The sequence below is a fragment of the Aythya fuligula genome, chromosome 2 (genome assembly GCF_009819795.1).
Source record: "Aythya fuligula isolate bAytFul2 chromosome 2, bAytFul2.pri, whole genome shotgun sequence".
Lineage (NCBI taxonomy): Eukaryota > Metazoa > Chordata > Aves > Anseriformes > Anatidae > Aythya > Aythya fuligula.
Genome location: NC_045560.1, coordinates 24,809,080 through 24,826,227, shown reverse-complemented (window position 1 = coordinate 24,826,227; position 17,148 = coordinate 24,809,080). Strand labels below are relative to the sequence as shown.

Genomic DNA, 17,148 nt, shown 5'->3' with positions numbered 1-17,148 from the left:
GATAGTGAAGGACCTAAATGAATTATCTGTTATAGAGGCATATAAATCCATACAAACATTGTCTATGAAATATCAACTGGTCTGTGGAGGCTCTTTCCCAAGGCCTGATATTAAGAAGTATCCCTAGAGTGAAAAGAGACAACAACAAAGCTTGTTTCCTGCTATGTAGGACAGTTGGGATTCAGCTGCAATGGATCATCAAGGTACGTACCATGGGCAGGGCAGCCAAGCAATCAATGTCCTGTATGAGCTATGAGCCTCTTGACCTGTTTTCCATAAAATCTCCATTAAATCACAAAACAAAAAAAGGAGAAAAAAAAAAAAAAAAAAAAAAAAAAAGCACCCAAGCAGGGAGTAATGCAGTGGTGGCAGCCACACTGTCATAAAATAATTTAACCAGTTATATGCTCAACAGAGATGTATGTGATAATGGAAACTGGTCGGTGGTTGTATCTTATGAGCTCAGTAGAACTGGACTGAGACCAATAAGAAACAAATCGTGTGGGGTCATTGCTTTTCTGTGACAGTCCAAGTCAACCCTGTGTTAGCCAGCAACCTAAAGCCAAGCAGGTTCTCTGCCTCCCTGGTGGTGCCCTTCATTCTGACCTCCTCTAAGTGATACCGATGGCATTTTTTCTGGGTATGTATTACAGGCAATATAAATGGTTGATAACTCAGGGTAGCTTTTTCCTTTCACTCAGGTTGTTGCTGACATTGTCAGCTGTCACTGACCTTTCCTCGATTGCCAACCTTTATTTCCTCGTAGTAAAGGGACTTCTGAAGAAACACGTGATAAATATAGATATGAACACTTTGTTTCTAACACGCAAGGGACTATTTCACTTTGCTGATAGGACCTCCATGCCCGCTAATGTCCCATGATTTTTCTCAAAAAGTGCTTAGGCAGCTTTTACTCTGAAAGCAATTTATGTTTGGAGCGATGTAGCTGATAATTTTTTTCAAATACTGCCTCAGAAAAATGTACCTGTTTTGAAGTGATCCAGAATTCCAGGCTGAGTCTGAGGACAACTGACAAAGTCTGAAGCAAATAGCTTAGGTTGCTAACAGGTGTCAGTTTTGAAAGCAAGGTGTTGAAAGCAAGATACTGGGAAAAGATGATCTAAGTGGGTCAGTTGAGCTAAATGCTGGGTTAGTCAGTGCAATTAACTCTACTGAAAGGCTCAGATGTCTGAGTATTGAGGGAGTTTGGTAATCCCCAATGCTCAAAATCTGCCAGACTTGCATTTCCACAAACTGGGGGCATTGAATACCGTCCAATGTGTTACTTCTTATTTATTTATTGTTACGCTCTTCTACCCTGACTCATACCTGTTTTTTGTTGGGAAACAGAACTTCTGTTGTACAATAAAAAAATTCACAAGGTATTTATGATATAATTTTTAGTTCTTAAGGAATCAAACTTTGTTCCATTTCCAAAGAAAAAAGAAAGGATTTCCAAGTCCATTTGAAGTGAAACTAAAAGATAAGCATTATCTACTGAGACTTAGATTACATTAGTGTCATTAGATACTTAGATTACATTAGAGACTTAGATTACATTAGTGTCAGTGTTTCATAATAGACAGCACCAGCTAGAACTCTGCTTGTCAGTGGTTTAAGCGTGACAATTAACAGCTTGGATAAAATACATTATAATTTAATATAATTTGAAAACAAAAGACTTGCACAAATTTATTTTTTTCACAGGATACCTTACTCAAATTAACAGATAAGTGAGCATGTAATATAATGCATATAATATGAAACAATATATAGTTCAGCCTTTTAATCCCTTTTATAATCTATCATTTGTTACCTAACATTTAATAACTTCTACTTGTTACAAAAATATTATTACATAAGGACCTGATTGTTTGTGTAGTGCTCCTAATCTCCTCTGGCATTTATATAGGAGGGCAGGACCCTTTTCAGGAAGTTAAGCTAGCAATCATAAGATCATGAGCAATGAAGAAACTTGGAGGAGACCAGAATAAGAAGGAAACTTCTTGCATGAATTAGGCTGGTATTTGCAGCATTAATCCTGCGGAATGAAGGGTGGAACCACAACTGTGTGTTGTCAAAGTGACACCTAGGAATTCACTCTCACACAAATCATTGGGAATAGCCCTTTGATAGCTGCTGCTGGAGAAGCTCAGCCAGGAAGACTAAGGCCTTTCAAATCAGCAGACCTTCAATACATTTTGTTGCAGGGTTTTGTACAGTCCCTGTTTCATTTGTATGCCCTCTCTTAAAACGAGCTGTCTCTTAGCATGATCTTGGCTTCATATATAAGCGTGGATTAAGTCACATACTTGGCATTGGGACCAGAAGGGAGATGGCAGCTTGGTCACAGTGATAGTGTCTGACTTCAGTGCTCACCTGTAATATGCAATATATTTAATGTTAATTAATGTCCAGTTTTGCCTCAGGTGCAAAATTTTGAAGCATTACTTTTATAATAACAAATCATTTTTCAGTTTTTTAGCAAGCCATTGATTGTTGCTCTGTTGTATTAACACAGGCACAGTGTGACAAGTGCTTCAGTTCTCCCATATCTAAAGAAGACCAAAGAGTGACAATCTGTCATAAGTATACCAAAGTGAAAATCTATGGGCTGATGGTTAGCAGTACTCTCTTGGTGATGCAGCACAGAGGTCTAGGATAAAATACTTTCCCATCCTCGGATAGTAGCTGGCAAAGAAATAGTAAATCAGATTACTGGTACTTAGGTCACAAGTGCAAGTCACCCTAATGGAAATGAAGTGTGAAAAATTCCTCCTCCAAATCCTCTAGCAGCTGGTGGAGCTTTTGTGAGACTCCCAAGTATGTGCCTCCCAGTAACGTGGTACAGCAGCTCTGGGTATCAACTGCAGTTAGATAACCAGGGCAGACTTTGTAGCCCTTAAGAGCTCTGTCTCACACTAGTGCCCCCAAATTTTTGGTTTTAATAGCTTGAATTAGCTGAAATGATTTAGTGAAGAATGGTACCTCAGGAAAAAGGTGGCTTTGGAACTGCTGTGCACAAAAAAAAAAAAGACCTCCTCTTCATTGCTCACCTAACACCAGCTGGTAAGCTTCTGCAGCAATGACAACTGCTGGACTTAGGCGAAGGTACAGCACTGTGGAGCTGCTGGAGGAGTGGATGCTGACACGAGGTACATGGAAGATTATTAAGGTCATACAGCCGTTGGCCGATTTCCTTTGCTTTCAGAGTGGCAGCTTTTGGAATGAAAAGCAAAATATTTGAACCCTACCCCCACACCTGTCTGTGTCACATTATACAATACCAGCACAAGGATACACCTAGGATCAGGACCATCCTTATAGTTTATTGGGATTTTCTATTAGGAAGATATTTGGACCCTTCAGATGAACCATATAAGCTGTAGTGCTTATTCTCATTTCTGTAATTATTGCCAAGTTTCAGGAAACTCAGTGAATTATTTCTTAATATACATTGCCTTGACAATATGCAGGCATTTCGTTAAAGCACTGAAAAATCTTCCAGCCAGAACAACGTGACCTTGCTGAGCTACCACGAGGGTACAGCAGGAGCTTTTTGGTTACGATCGACTCTGTGCCAACAGCTGACTCTTAGCCCGTTTTCTCTGGCCGATTTCCTACACGCCTGAAATCCCCCTTTTAGTTCGGAGCCCCTCGTTTAAAAAGCGGACAGGGGAAAGCAGCACTCTCCCTCCTACAGCTCCTGGGCTGAAGGGAACCTCGCTTCCCCCGGCGGCCCGGCTGCGGCGACCCCCGGAGCCCCTCTCCGGAGGATGAGCGGCGGCGGCGGCTCCCCGGCGGCCCCGAGCCCGGCCCTATCGGGCCGCGGCGCCCGCATCGCCGGGGCCGCCCCGGGGCTGCTGGACGAAGGCTTCGCCCTCTACCTCGCCGACCCCTTCGACCGGGAGCGCAACCCTGAGGTGCGGGGAGCGGCCGCTTCGCCGCGGGCGGGCTCGTCCCCGGCGTCCCTCAACGGCTTCGTCTCTTCCAGGGCGTGCTGAACCTGGGCACCAGCGAGAACACGCTTTGCTTTGATCTGATAGAGGAGAGAGTAAGTGCTGCTGCTGCTGCTGCTGCTGCCTGCCGGTTCCTCCCCGCCGTGTCCGGGTGACAGCCCCGCACTGGGAGTCACCTGCAGGGCAGGGCGCCAGAGTCACCCCAGATGTGTTAATTCCAGTTTATCCGCTGGAAAGCGAGATGTTCTGGCTCACGTGCTAGCAAAACTAAGCCCCAGCTGCCAGACCATCTTCTGCAGGGTGCAGTTCACCTCTTGCTTCTCCTTCCCGCTTACACGTGGCGGTGCATTCGCACTGGTGCAGCTGGCGGCACACCGGCAGTGCTGGTCGTGGAGGATTGTGCATAAACTCAGTGTCCGGCTTGGCTGGCCGGTCAGTTGGCAGGGCTGGCAACTGGAGAGGAGCTTTTACTTAGGAATAAACCAAAACCGATGCCACAATGAGTGTGAGACAGAGCCAGTTTTCAGAAGCGATACCTGCTCTGAGAGCAAGAAGGACGCTACTCATAATACAGCTGTTTACTTAACACTTAGGGTTACTGCCACTGCTTGTTGAGAAGCTAATCAAAGCCGTGTGCATTAAAGGCTGATGTCATAAATACTGAAAGGGTTGTCTGGGCTTTGGTATACCTCAGAAGTGGGTGTATATCATTGAATTGCAGCTAGTGTGACAATGTGACATTCAAGACAGAATGTGACAGAAAAAAAAATGATAAATAATTCCTTCGTTATTTTCTTCCTTTGTTTTTATGAGGTTCTAATGTTGTTTTACAATATCTTAAAAAAGAGAAATTCAAAGAATTAACATAATTTTAAGTCACTATTTTTTATATTCTCCATTTCCTTATTGTTATTGAACAACTGGGGGGAAAAAAAAAAAGTGTGGTACAGCAGAACAGCAACTCCCAAGAACGCCACCTTCTACAGTGTCTCTCTTTCATATAACTAGCTCACAAGACCTGACATGAATTATCTGCAGCCTGATCTCTTCCAGTATTCTGATGCACAAGGTATTAGAAGGTGAGAAGTTCATTTTCCCATTTTTGACACTGCTTGTGCTTAGCGCTGGTCATGGCTCATGTGAAGCAAGGTGTGGTTTCGTTCTTTGAGTAAGCCCAAAGGAGAGGTGTGTTAATGTTAGTTGCGTACTCACAAGCTTTTTCTTTGCTTGGCTTTTTGTTCTGTCTTCCTCCCTGTCCTTACTGTGCTAAAAAACACCCAGATCTCCAAAGGTCGACAATCTGGTGTCCCATTGGAGTGCAAGAGAGTGTGTATTGACACATCTTCCAGAGCTAGTGATGGGTTGCTCCTAGAAGGATGTGTTCTAGGCATAGTGAGGGGGAAACCGGAACTGTATGGGCTGCGAAGAGTAGATGTGAGGTATCAGCTCCCTGAGGATCATCAGGAGCTCCACCGTGGTCTTTCCTAGGGCTGAAATCTTGATCTAAAGATTTTTGTTTACTCAGGTTCCACTGCTTCTGGTACCCAAACCCCTGGTCTTTCTTCAAAAACATATCCCACTTAGGCTCAAATATGCTTCTGGATTTTCTTGTTTTTCCAGTGTGCAGAAATAGTAGTTGAGTCACAGTCACTTTACTCAAGGTAGCAGATGGCTCCTGTGTGCTGCTGTCTCACAAAATGTAGCACGCTGGATAGCTGAGGAAGTTATATTATCTGATCTGTAGGAAATACAAAATATTGAAGGCTTTTATAACAGAATGAATTGCATGTTTGTTCTTTTTTTTTCTTTCTTTTTTTTTTTTTTTTGTAAACTTAGTTCTTCTGTGCATTTTTTTTTTTCTGAGAAATATGTAATTACATAGTTGACTTTAATTGTGTCTTTTAGCTTCAGAGAAGAAATTGCCAAATTTCTAACTGACTATGCCAGAGCTGCAAAAGAACTTAATCCAGAAAATGTAAGACAACTGCTTTATCTTTGCATCTTATTTTTCTGAAACTGGTAAGGATGAGTTAATCTGAACACAAATTTCAGCAAGATACTACAGGAGAGAGAAATGTCAGATTTGCAGAAGTCTTGGTAGTGTTAATTTTCCATTTGAAAAAGTGGTCAATGCCTAACAATCGAGCGCTTCATATGATAAGTGTATTATTGTGGCTTTTTCACTGTATTATTTTGAATTTAGGCTAAACAAGAGTTGATATTTTTGCTAAGGAAAGCTTGGTGCGCTTTTTTCAGATAACTGTTATGAATGGCTGTTGTGCTGTTTTTGCTACTTTGTCAACTGTATTATGTGACCCCGGTGGTGAGTAAAAACCTGATTATTTTTGTTTGAAAGCATTTAAAAAGTGAATATTCAGAGTATTGTGACTTATGGCAGCCTGTTTTTATTATACCTGCCTGAATGAAGCAAGGTGTGACATTTTTTTGTCCCTAGCAGGGTGTCTTTGAATTAATGCCTTTGGTTATTTCTAGAAGGGGGCAAATGTCTGAGGTATCAGCAGACACACTTGCTTTCTATACAATCTATAGTTTTTTGAGAAAAGCGTTACAGGAAGAGATGGGTATGAAGAAAATGCAAAGTGTACTTAGAGAAGTTATGAGAATAGCCACGATGAAGCTGGAGGGAGTAGGTACACAGGGAGGGAGGTGGTCTGGGGTGGAATCCAGGACCTTGAGAAAATTTGGGTAACTGGTGAGGAGGAAGCAGAGGTGTAGATGGGAGGCAGGAGCAGAGGCCCAGGCTGCAGCCTGCTGGCAGCAAGCAGACAACAGGAGGACAGAGCCCTGCAAGGGAAAATGATTTCGGACCTTAGTGGTCCAGAATGAGGAAAGCTGAGTAGGTGTGTGGCACAGCAGGCAACAGGGAACATCCATGAAGACCTGCCAGAAAAGGAGGGTGCCCAGGGTGAGTTACTCCCATGCCTTATAGCACCCTACTGTTGGACACCAAGAGCCCTTGACGAGATTGTGGAGCAATGTGATGTGGTTCAATGACTTCAGCGTAAGCGGTAAAATTGCATTAATACAGGCAGCATGCTCTGTCCTCCCTGAAACCTTCTTACATGGGGCCTTTGCAATATTTTCAGGAGAACACCAACCTGGGGCTACTCATAAACATATAAAATGAGGAGGGAAACAAGCTCAGCAGAGCTGTAGGCTTCCTTGGTGCAAGATGGCACTCTGGCAGCCAGGAAGTAGTTCAGGTTTGCAGCAGTTCCTGATGAAAAACTGATAGAACATTAACAAAATACCTAGAGCAAGGTCGTTATTTGTCATTATTAATAAAATAAATAAATAAATGCATAAATAGCACAGCTGGTTGACTAGGTCCATTCCCTTTTACTTATGCAATTTACATGACCAAATTTGTATCTGTTATTAAAGTTACTAAGGAAGAAGACTGGGAAACAATTTGGGTTGACTGGCAAGTACTAGATTTTCCATTTTGTTTAAAACCTGCTTTAGGCCACAGTGCTTTGAGATTAAATGCTATGTCAAATTCTTAGACTGTCATTTTAGTCTACTAGAGTGTAACAAAATTGCTCATGAGAAATGTTAAATTCATTTTTAAAAATATTTTTAGATGGATATCTTATTCCAGCTCCTTACTATGGTGGTATAAATTCAAAAACGTGGCTATATGGTGAACTACGGCCTGTTCACGTGCCCTTGTTCAGTGAGGTAACGTTTTGGCTATTTGTATACTTTAACAGACATTTCACAAGGAGCAGTCCAAAAAATAAAAAAAAAAAATAAAAAAAAAATGCAAGGGAGTACAAGGGAAAAAAACAGGCCCAGTCTATCACTTTTAGAGAGTGTCTGCCTTTTTTTTTTTCAGACTGCAGCATGACAGGAGGCTGGTGTGATCAGATGTGTAGGATTACATTTCTTCTCTGTAAGACAACTCTTACGTGTTGACATGCTGAATTATAATTTGTGAGCTCTAAGTCTGTTATTCCTACTAAGAGTAAATTCGTTCAAAGGATTTTTTTCCCCTTTTCCCCTTACCGAAATATGCATCTACTGCAGAAGGTGTGTGACACTGGTTCCCCTTTTGAAAGCTCAGTAACCCATGAAGCAAGTCAAAGGGGCAGACTTGCTTATAGGTAGCAAATGATGCATTCAGGGAAAAAAAAATAATAAAAATAAATAAATAAAAGAAATGAAGTTTCAAGTATGCAGGTTCTGTAAGTTGCTAATGGTGTCGTCTTGGGTATGCACAATGTTTAACAACAAAATAGTTATACAGAAAAGACTGCTCTTAATTTCATATTCTGAGCTGTTGTTTGAGCTGCTGTTTTCCTCCTTGAACCAGTGCCATCAAAAACTTTTGTTTGTTTAACAGTTTTGTTTTATGAAAGCCAGTATCAAGTATATTTTCACTAGGTGGAAGTGTTTCTTCACTGTCTTCTTTTTTCGTTCCTGCTGATTTTTTTTCTCCTGTAGGTGACTGATGAAGAAAGTCACCCTTTCCAGCTAACAGTTGAAAAATTGGAAGCTGCATTACAGAGAGCTAAAAAGCAGGTAACAATAATGGTGATTTCTGATTTTCTCATTTCCCTTATTTTGTAAGCAGCATATGTTCTCAGTATTGAACCATTGGTACATTTTCATCGGTGCAGATTTTCTGTCATGTGACTAGGGTTTGTCCAGCTCAGGCAACAGGAATTTGATTTATTTTTATAATCTAGGCAAAACGCAATAGCAAAATGCAGAGACACTCCTTGCTCAGTTGTATGAAGAACAGATCTTAATATGTCTTTCAAGACAAGTCTCCTGCTCAGCAGATCTCAGGGGAACTCCAAGTGTTGCAAAGAAGCTATTGTTCTGATCCCAAGAAGAGAGAATACGTTACTGTAATGACCCAAGCAGTTCATTAAAGAAAGATGTTAAGATGTTGAATGTTCTTTTGAAGAAGGCTCTTCTGAGTTCCAGCTAACATAAAGACTGAATACACTGTGCCACAGCATTGCAGGAAACTTGGTGCGGGCCAGGGGGGCTGACACAGGAATTTTCTGCCACTAGGAAGGCTCCTTGGAAAATGTAATTTTTCCGAAGTTCAGGAAATACCATCAGTTCAAAATTCTTAGCATTTTTAGTCATTTTATTCTGACTGGAATTACATAAATGAGAGTATTATTTGTCATATTGCTTCTCATGTACATTTTATTTTTTTTTTTTAACTTTCTTCTCCATCTTTGAAACTGCTTTTCTTCTTTACAGAAATGGTTGGTTTTTTTTTTTTTGAGTGTCCACAAAACAGCACTCACCACTATTTCAAGTTAAAATTTGTCCTGTTCTTAGTGTCTTGATATTCATAATCCACAAACTTCATGGACAGTTATAAATGCACTTAACTTTTGTGCTCTCCCTTGAAAAGATCCTGCGGAAGAAGCACAGGATGAATAGTAACACATTTCATCAAAGATGTGGTGATGACTGTAGTGGTGTTTAAAAAGAGTAAGTGAGACAGACTTGTTTTGTCCTATTCCAAGATAGCAAATGATGTTTAACAATAGATAAATCATACAGGTGCAGGCAGGGACACTGATAAAGGTCAATTAGAAATAAGGTCACATATAAAAAAAAAAAAAAAAAAAAAAAAAAAAAAAGGATATTTTGGATATACAGGAATGTGTGCACAGATTTTTTTTTTTGCCTTTTTTTTTTTTTGCCTTTTTTTGCCCCCCCCCCCTTTTTTTTTTTTTTAAGATCTGTCAAAGCTCTTTTAGTTAGCTAACTGCTTCATCAGCATGGTGCCTATGTTTAGACACCATCTGTATGTCTATGTCATCTGTCTGTGCCTTTGCCAGCCTGTGTGAGACTGAGCATGCAGACACCTACCACTTGATCCTCGCCGAGGCGGTGAGCTAGCATCCATGCTCTCCTACTGTGGCATGAGCTGTCTGGATGAGGTGCTGAATCACAAAGCAGGTTCACTCTTTTGAGATCTGCACATGTTTGTCATCCTACTAGAGCTGAAACTGTCCTCACAAACATTCTCTCAAACATCTGTTTGGATACACGTAAAGTAATAAACAGCTGGGTGAACTAGACTGGAACAGCAGTTGAGAATCTGCCATCCCACAGCAGCTGTTCCCAGGAACACTGATGTCTCACTCAGTATCTTCTGCTTAATACATGTCAGATGTCAAATATGCTAAGCAGGCTATCCATGCAAGGAGTGCTGGTGGAAAAGTGGTTTGTGCTTGGTATTTTCATCTTACTTTGTTTCCAATGAATTTCTTCCTGTAGCTGGAATCAAAGACAATAAACTGTAAGCTCATTTCTTGTTCAGTTCTTGTTCACAGTAACCATTCATGTTCAGACAAATTGCATGCGGAGGGGAAAACAACTATCAGTGCTTCTGCCTAATTTAATTTTATCTCCTGGAGTTCTTCTGAAGCTGCTTAATGCAAATAATCTCCTTCAGAGGAATTTAGGATGGACTGAGAATTTGCAGTGTGTCAGGTTTTCTAAAAATCAAATATGCTGAAACAAAAAATATTAATTTACCTTTGAGTTTGTTCCATGATGATACATCTAAAGTCTTGAAAGTTCCCGCTGCAGCCATCACACTATTTGACTGTTTACAAAAATATATATTTGCCGTGTACAGCTTGTGTTAATACACATTCAAGATTCTTTAGCAAATAGGAAATAGGTGATTTTCTGAAAATACCAGTAGAGTTAAAAACAATTCTTTCTGTTTGTACTTGTAGTCTGATTTTCAGTCAAGTGGGACTCTTACACAGTAGAATATTTACAATCTCTAAGAATAGTTCAATAAAAAATGTAACTTCGTTGGAGAGAGAATTTCTATTACAGAAATTCTACACAGTTGATAGATACAACTTAAAAAGTAGCTGCTTGCCCAAGACCCGCTTTGGCTGCTCTGAACATAGAACACCAAGTGAATCAATTCTCAGTCTCTGATTTCTGCAGATTCTATTACTTGTTTAAAGAAACAAGCCACATTGAAAAGCTAATCACTTGGCAGGTTATTAGATGCTAAAATCCAATTCTGTTCAGCTTCCCTAATGTTTATCTATAGTAACTTTGCTCAGTCTTGGTGAATTATTTTGGAAGTGTATCTGTAGAACCGGTGTTAATCCCTGCAACATCATAATCTTGCCTGTAGGTATCAATGGGTGTTGCAAATGATATTTGACCTGATTTTCATCTACTAATAAACTATTGGTTGTATTGGATAAATTACCAAACAAGGTCTGCAGCTGAAAGCTTAGTCTGTATGTTAATTATAATATATAATTAAATAATTTTCCAACTGAAATAAAATAACTTTCCAGTAAAGGATTCGCACACTTACTACACCTTACCTATACTTTGGTTTGGTGTCACTGGTGTCCCCAGCTACTGGTTTTTCTTTTTTCAGGGCATCCGGGTCAGAGCATTAATCCTGATCAACCCTCACAATCCCTTAGGGGACATTTACCCAGCACAATTACTGAAGGAATGTCTAGACTTTGCACACAGGTTTGAGCCCCAGTGCTATTTGTTTGGTATTTAATTTTCCATTATGCAATATAGCAGTGATGAAAAATCACTTTTGATGATCTCCTGTTCTCTGTACATGTTCTGAGGAGGTGTTGTGCTAGGTCCTGAGCATGGCTTTTGTGTAACTTTCTTTTTTGCTTGGCTTTCCTGGGAACACTGGAATAAATTGCTTAGGATGGAGTCCAACAGTTAGTTTCAGAATGAAATGCTGTTGTATCTGTTCTCAGCATGACCCGTGGCTTTCAGGATGCAATCAGCATCACCTGCACTAGTTGGGTGTTTAAAAGTGTTCTGCAATTTATTCAGTATTTCTAAACACACGCATGGCTTGTTAGCGTTGATTATGACAACATGGCTTACTGTTTACTGCTGCTTTCACAGCAAAAGTGTATTAGAGAGTTATCTTAAGTGCATGGCAAGTCTTATTTTTTAATCTAACATCTGCATTTGGGCTCAAGTCTCACTAAACAAATTTTTCAGGGCGAAGGGATTTTATAATATACTGTTGTGTTCACTTGAAGCTATAAATAAGAGTTGGATGGGACCACAGTATGCCTGTGAACTTTTGGATTGAACATGCTGTTGGATTTTGTTTTAGATGTAGGGAGTGTTACTGCTGCTAAGAAATACAGAATATGTATAGATAAATGTTGGTAATGAGCAAGTGCTCACAGCATGTCTTGTGACCGTAAAACCTTGTGACCTCTCTTTGTAAAATTAGTATGGTGGATATAATAGCAAATAGGCATGCTTATGGTACTACATGGCAGTAGTTAAGATTACATCTATATTGTAGTGGGTTTACGTGGCAAGGTTTTGGTAGCAGGGAGCCATAGGGGTGGTTTCTGTGAGAAAGATCTAGAAGCTGCCCCATGTTTGGGAAGGGCCCCATTGTTTTCCAGATCCGAGCCAATAAGCGATGTTGTTTTGCGCCTCTGTGAGAGCATATTTAAGACAGGGAAAAAACGCTGCGCCACACAGCAGCCGGGAGAGTCAAGGGAGTGGGAGAACAGCCTTGCACCAAGGTCAGTGTAGAAGGAGGGGGAGAGGTGCTCCGGGCGGCCGGAGCTGGAACTGGAGCGACTGCAGGAACTGGGACTGGAGCAGCTGCAGGAGCTGGAGCTGGAGCGGCTTCAGGAGCTGGAGCTGGAGCAGCTTCAGGAGCTGGGTCTCAAACCCATGACCTCAGATTTCTCTTCACGTCACGAGGACAGGGTTATGGGAGCGCCTCGAGCCGGTGAGCCACCACTACACCCCCCAAAGTACAGAGTCCACGATGTTACTGAGTTGACTCTCCCGGCTGCTGTCACAGAGGCGCAAAACAACATCGCTTATTGGCTCGGATCTGGAAAACAATGGGGCCCTTCCCAAACATGGGGCAGCTTCTAGATCTTTCTCACAGAAACCACCCCTATGGCTCCCTGCTACCAAAACCTTGCCACGTAAACCCACTACATATATGTATATATATATATAATATATATATACATATGCAAATAAATTTCCTTTACATGTGTTAACGTGCCTGTGTTTTTCTCTATTTAGATATGAACTGCATGTAATCATGGATGAAATATACATGTTATCTGTTTATGATGATATCACCTTCACCAGTGTCCTTAGCTTAGAAAGGTAAGTGTGATTTCTTAGCAGGGGTTAGAAGATATTTAATCCTGAATAGAACCTATGCCTTTTTTTTTGTTGTTGTTCAAATTTCTGGTTAGCTAGTATAACTAGTATAGTTCTAACTCATATCCAAGTCTCTGTGACTTGATGTGACTTGATGAGACTAGTTAATCTAGGATCTTCATCCTAGACTGACAGATGGCAGATCTGCTTGCAGCTAATCTCCATGGTATGGTAATAGTAATCAAAAAATGTCAGAGCCCTTAATCATCTTGCCACTGCTTTTTTGTTGTTGTTTTTGCCTGGTCTGAGTACAAGGTTCTCACTGAAGTTGCCTAAATTTGTGCAAGTCACTTGCTGTAACGAGCCTCCTTCCTGACAAGTATGCTGTTGGGCTCTTAGTTTCCTCTGACAGATTATGAAAAGAATAAAAGTTTCAAGAATATTTAAACCTATTGGTATCTGAACAATAAAACTTCTTTCCCTAAAAGTATGCAGTTCTCTTTGTATAACTGCATAAATCTCGCACTGAGGGGAAATTTCCAAGTCTGTCCAAATACAACCAAGCACAGGGAGCCACTGGGTATTGTCACCCTCACAAGATCCTGAACCATAAATAAAGCTTTAAAAACTATTGTTTGTTTTTGTGAAAGTTCACTCAGCTTCCTTAGGCTGAAGAAGGGAGTTTCCAGCCTCAGGCTTATTTACACAAAGTTAAACAAAGGACAAAAAATATCTTCTTCAGTAGTCCACTAAAGTGTATTTTGTTCAGTTGTAAATACATGATCTAAAATGTTCATGTCTCCCTTCCCTAGCCTGAAGTGCAGCAAAGTTGAGCAAAGAATTCCTCTCCACGAAGAGCCACCTTGCATCCCCTATCGAAATACTGCTTTTGTTTTAATATTGGTGTGACCATTGACTATGCAGTGGGATTCTGGGAATTGTAACTGGACTGCTATATCATAGTGGAAATCCTTTTCTGTTATAAGAAGTCAGTGCCTGAGCACTTAGGAGATCAGTATCATAAGATAATGTTCTGTTACAAGGATTCTGAAAAAAGCTGTGTCACGTGAAAAAGTTATATACTAATTTTACTAAAAATGAATGATAATTTTACACATTTAAGCATTTTGCAAAAACTGCATAACTTGTTCTTCTGTAACACGTCCTTTTCTGTCATTCAGTTTACCAGATCCAGAACGTACTCATTTTATGTGGGGTTTTAGCAAGGTAGGTCAAAGTATTATCTCTGTGTTTTAATTTAAGATATTTCAACACAAAAATCAGTTGGCCTGTTTGAACATAAATTGTATTATAGATACAAACCCAAGCTTTTATTTGTTTATTAATTTGTTTTCTCCTTTGGTGTTCTAAAATTTGTTATAATTCGGAGTTTCTTATGAGCAAAAATGTCCATATGTTTGAACATTTGAGGTACTACATATAATCTGACATCTACTACAGACAGGGATTCATTTGATACTTCAGTGGTTAGGCAGTGTTCTGGCTGTTTGTTTTGCTGTCATTTGGGGATGGAGCAGACTCCTGCAAATGTACTCCATACATTAAAATGGTCATTTCTAGAAACGGCACAGTATGTCAGTATTTTTAACCTTAATGTTACCGTACATCCTACGTTTCTTGGGCTTGATCTTTCATTCTGTTTGGTTAACAACTTTCTTGTCTTTAAAGGGGCTTCCCCTCAATGAGAAGCTAAATGCTAAATTTATGAATATTAAGCATCTTTCATCAGCGTTAATGCAGAAATACAGTAAGAACTGTATTGATAGATATTGTTTTCCACCAAGCTGGTAGTATAGGCTAAGCAACTTGCAATAAGAGAATTCAGGATTTCATGCTTTGCACACTGAACCATACGGCTTCCTACTTAGGGACTCAGTGACAGTTTATATTAATAACTATATGCTATTGCATCCTTACGTAGCTTTTGGAAACACTTCTGAACACTGACTGTTGCAGAACACAGACTGCCATAGGCACTATTGACAAAACTTAGCCCAAATGTATTCCAAAGTTATTCGCTGTATTGGCTTGTCTGTTCTCAGTAGTTTTTGGATTCTTACTGTGTTATCCAATATTATTATTGTAGGATAGAAAAATTATTTGGCCTGATGATGGGCTAACATACTCTTTTGAGATCTTTTTTCCTGTATATCACAATGACTTTAAACTTGGTGGTTTGATAAAGCACAAGCATCAAGTAAAAATTATACCTCTCTATCTTCTTTTTGTCCTCAAAGGATTTTGGTATGTGTGGTATCAGAGTTGGAGTACTGCACACCACAAATCATGAAATTCAGAAAGCTGTTAATCAGCTGGCTGTCTTCCATAGCTGTCCTGGACCTGTTCAGCATGTTCTCAGTCGATTCCTTAAGGACAGAGGTTAGCCACCCTAGAAATGTTTCCATTGAGCTGTTCTGTTTTTGTTTTTCCATTACAGATGGAAGTAAAATAGGATTATATTTTCCTTGTTTTGATAGATTGGATGGATAATGTGTTTTTTCCCATCAATAAAAAGCGACTTAAGGAAGCACAGAAGATCCTTGTGGATGGACTTGCAAATATTGGAGTACCTGTGCTCAAAAGTTCAGGAGGACTCTATGTGTGGGCAGACTTCAGAAAAGTATGTGAGAAGCTTAGAAAGTGGTGGGGATGTGGAAGTGGGAAATGTGAAAATTACTTGTGCATGTTGTTACATACTTTAATACCAGGTCCTGAAAAATCCTTTCAATTTGTATACTTGTTCAATCTTTAATAATATATTTTTTCTTCTTTTAGTTCTTAAAATCACAGACATTTGAAGCTGAACTCGAACTATGGCAGAAGCTCCTTGATAAGAAACTCCTGATTAGTCCTGGAAAAGCTTTTTGTTGTTATGAGCCTGGATGGTTTAGATTGGTTTTCTCCAATTCTGTAGATAAGATTTACTTATGTAAGTTGCTTTACTTCTAATATGTCATGTGATAGCATGCAAGTTCTCGGAGACATTAACATTACAAACAATGAGTTCAAATCTACTTCTCCCTTCTCAGGTTGTAAGGGTCATTATTATAGTTTGTAGGAAATGGGAAATAATATGTTGGCTCAGAGCATAGGTTACAAAGCACTTCTGTTGGGTTATATGAAACCTTTAAAATTTACAGAATTTAATTTTAAGTTGTTTTTTCCTATATCAGGAGTCAGGCAGTCAAATTCTTTGTCAAAGGTTCACTCCTCTTGAAGATTACCCTTTATATTAAGTGGGAATTCTTCAGCACCACAAATATTTATGTGACTCATGTGGGATATGAAAAAGCTATCCATCCTTTATGCTGTAAAATACTTAATCTTGAATGAATGCTGTATGTTTTTGGCAAAAGAGATGACTGGAAGGTAATTGGGAGCATTTAGAGTAATAGAAAAATTAAGGTTGAAAGAGAAATTGCAAGGAAAAGGGAAATCATCTACACCTTCCTCGTCAAAGCAGGGCTGGATGCCAAGTAAGATTTATTGGGGCCTTCTCCAGTCAAATTTTGGGACTGTCCAAAGATGGAGAATAATGAGCCACACTGAGCAACCTGTTCCTATAATTTAGCCATTCTCATGGTGAATTTTTTTTTCCCATGTGTTTTTAGAGAACAAAAAAAAATCATTTATTTAAGAAAAGAAAAGCTTGAACTGAGATGTTTTTTGCTTTCGCAGGTATTAAGAGACTTGAAGAAATGCTACACACCAATGATGCTGAACCACTTCCAAACACTGCATCCTCATTAACAAAACACTCAGAACAAGATCATTATTTGTCATTATTATTAAAATAAATGCATAAATAGCACAGCAAGTGACTAGGTCCATTCCCTTTTACTTATACAACTTGTATGACTACAGCAAGCTTTAGGATCCCAAGTGAATGTGGTAATTGTATTCTTGATAGTAATATGGCCTTTGCCCTCTTCTTCATGGCATTTAAGCTTGGCAAGTTTACGCTGTTTGTGCTGAGAACATCAAGGTAAATTATCGTCCT

At 39.8% G+C, this 17,148-nt stretch overlaps 1 pseudogene; it reads left to right on the top strand.

The window, feature by feature from the left end:
• Nucleotides 1–3,776: 3,776 nt before the first annotated feature.
• LOC116485322 lies at nt 3,777–16,945 on the top strand (annotated as a pseudogene).
• Nucleotides 16,946–17,148: the final 203 nt, after the last annotated feature.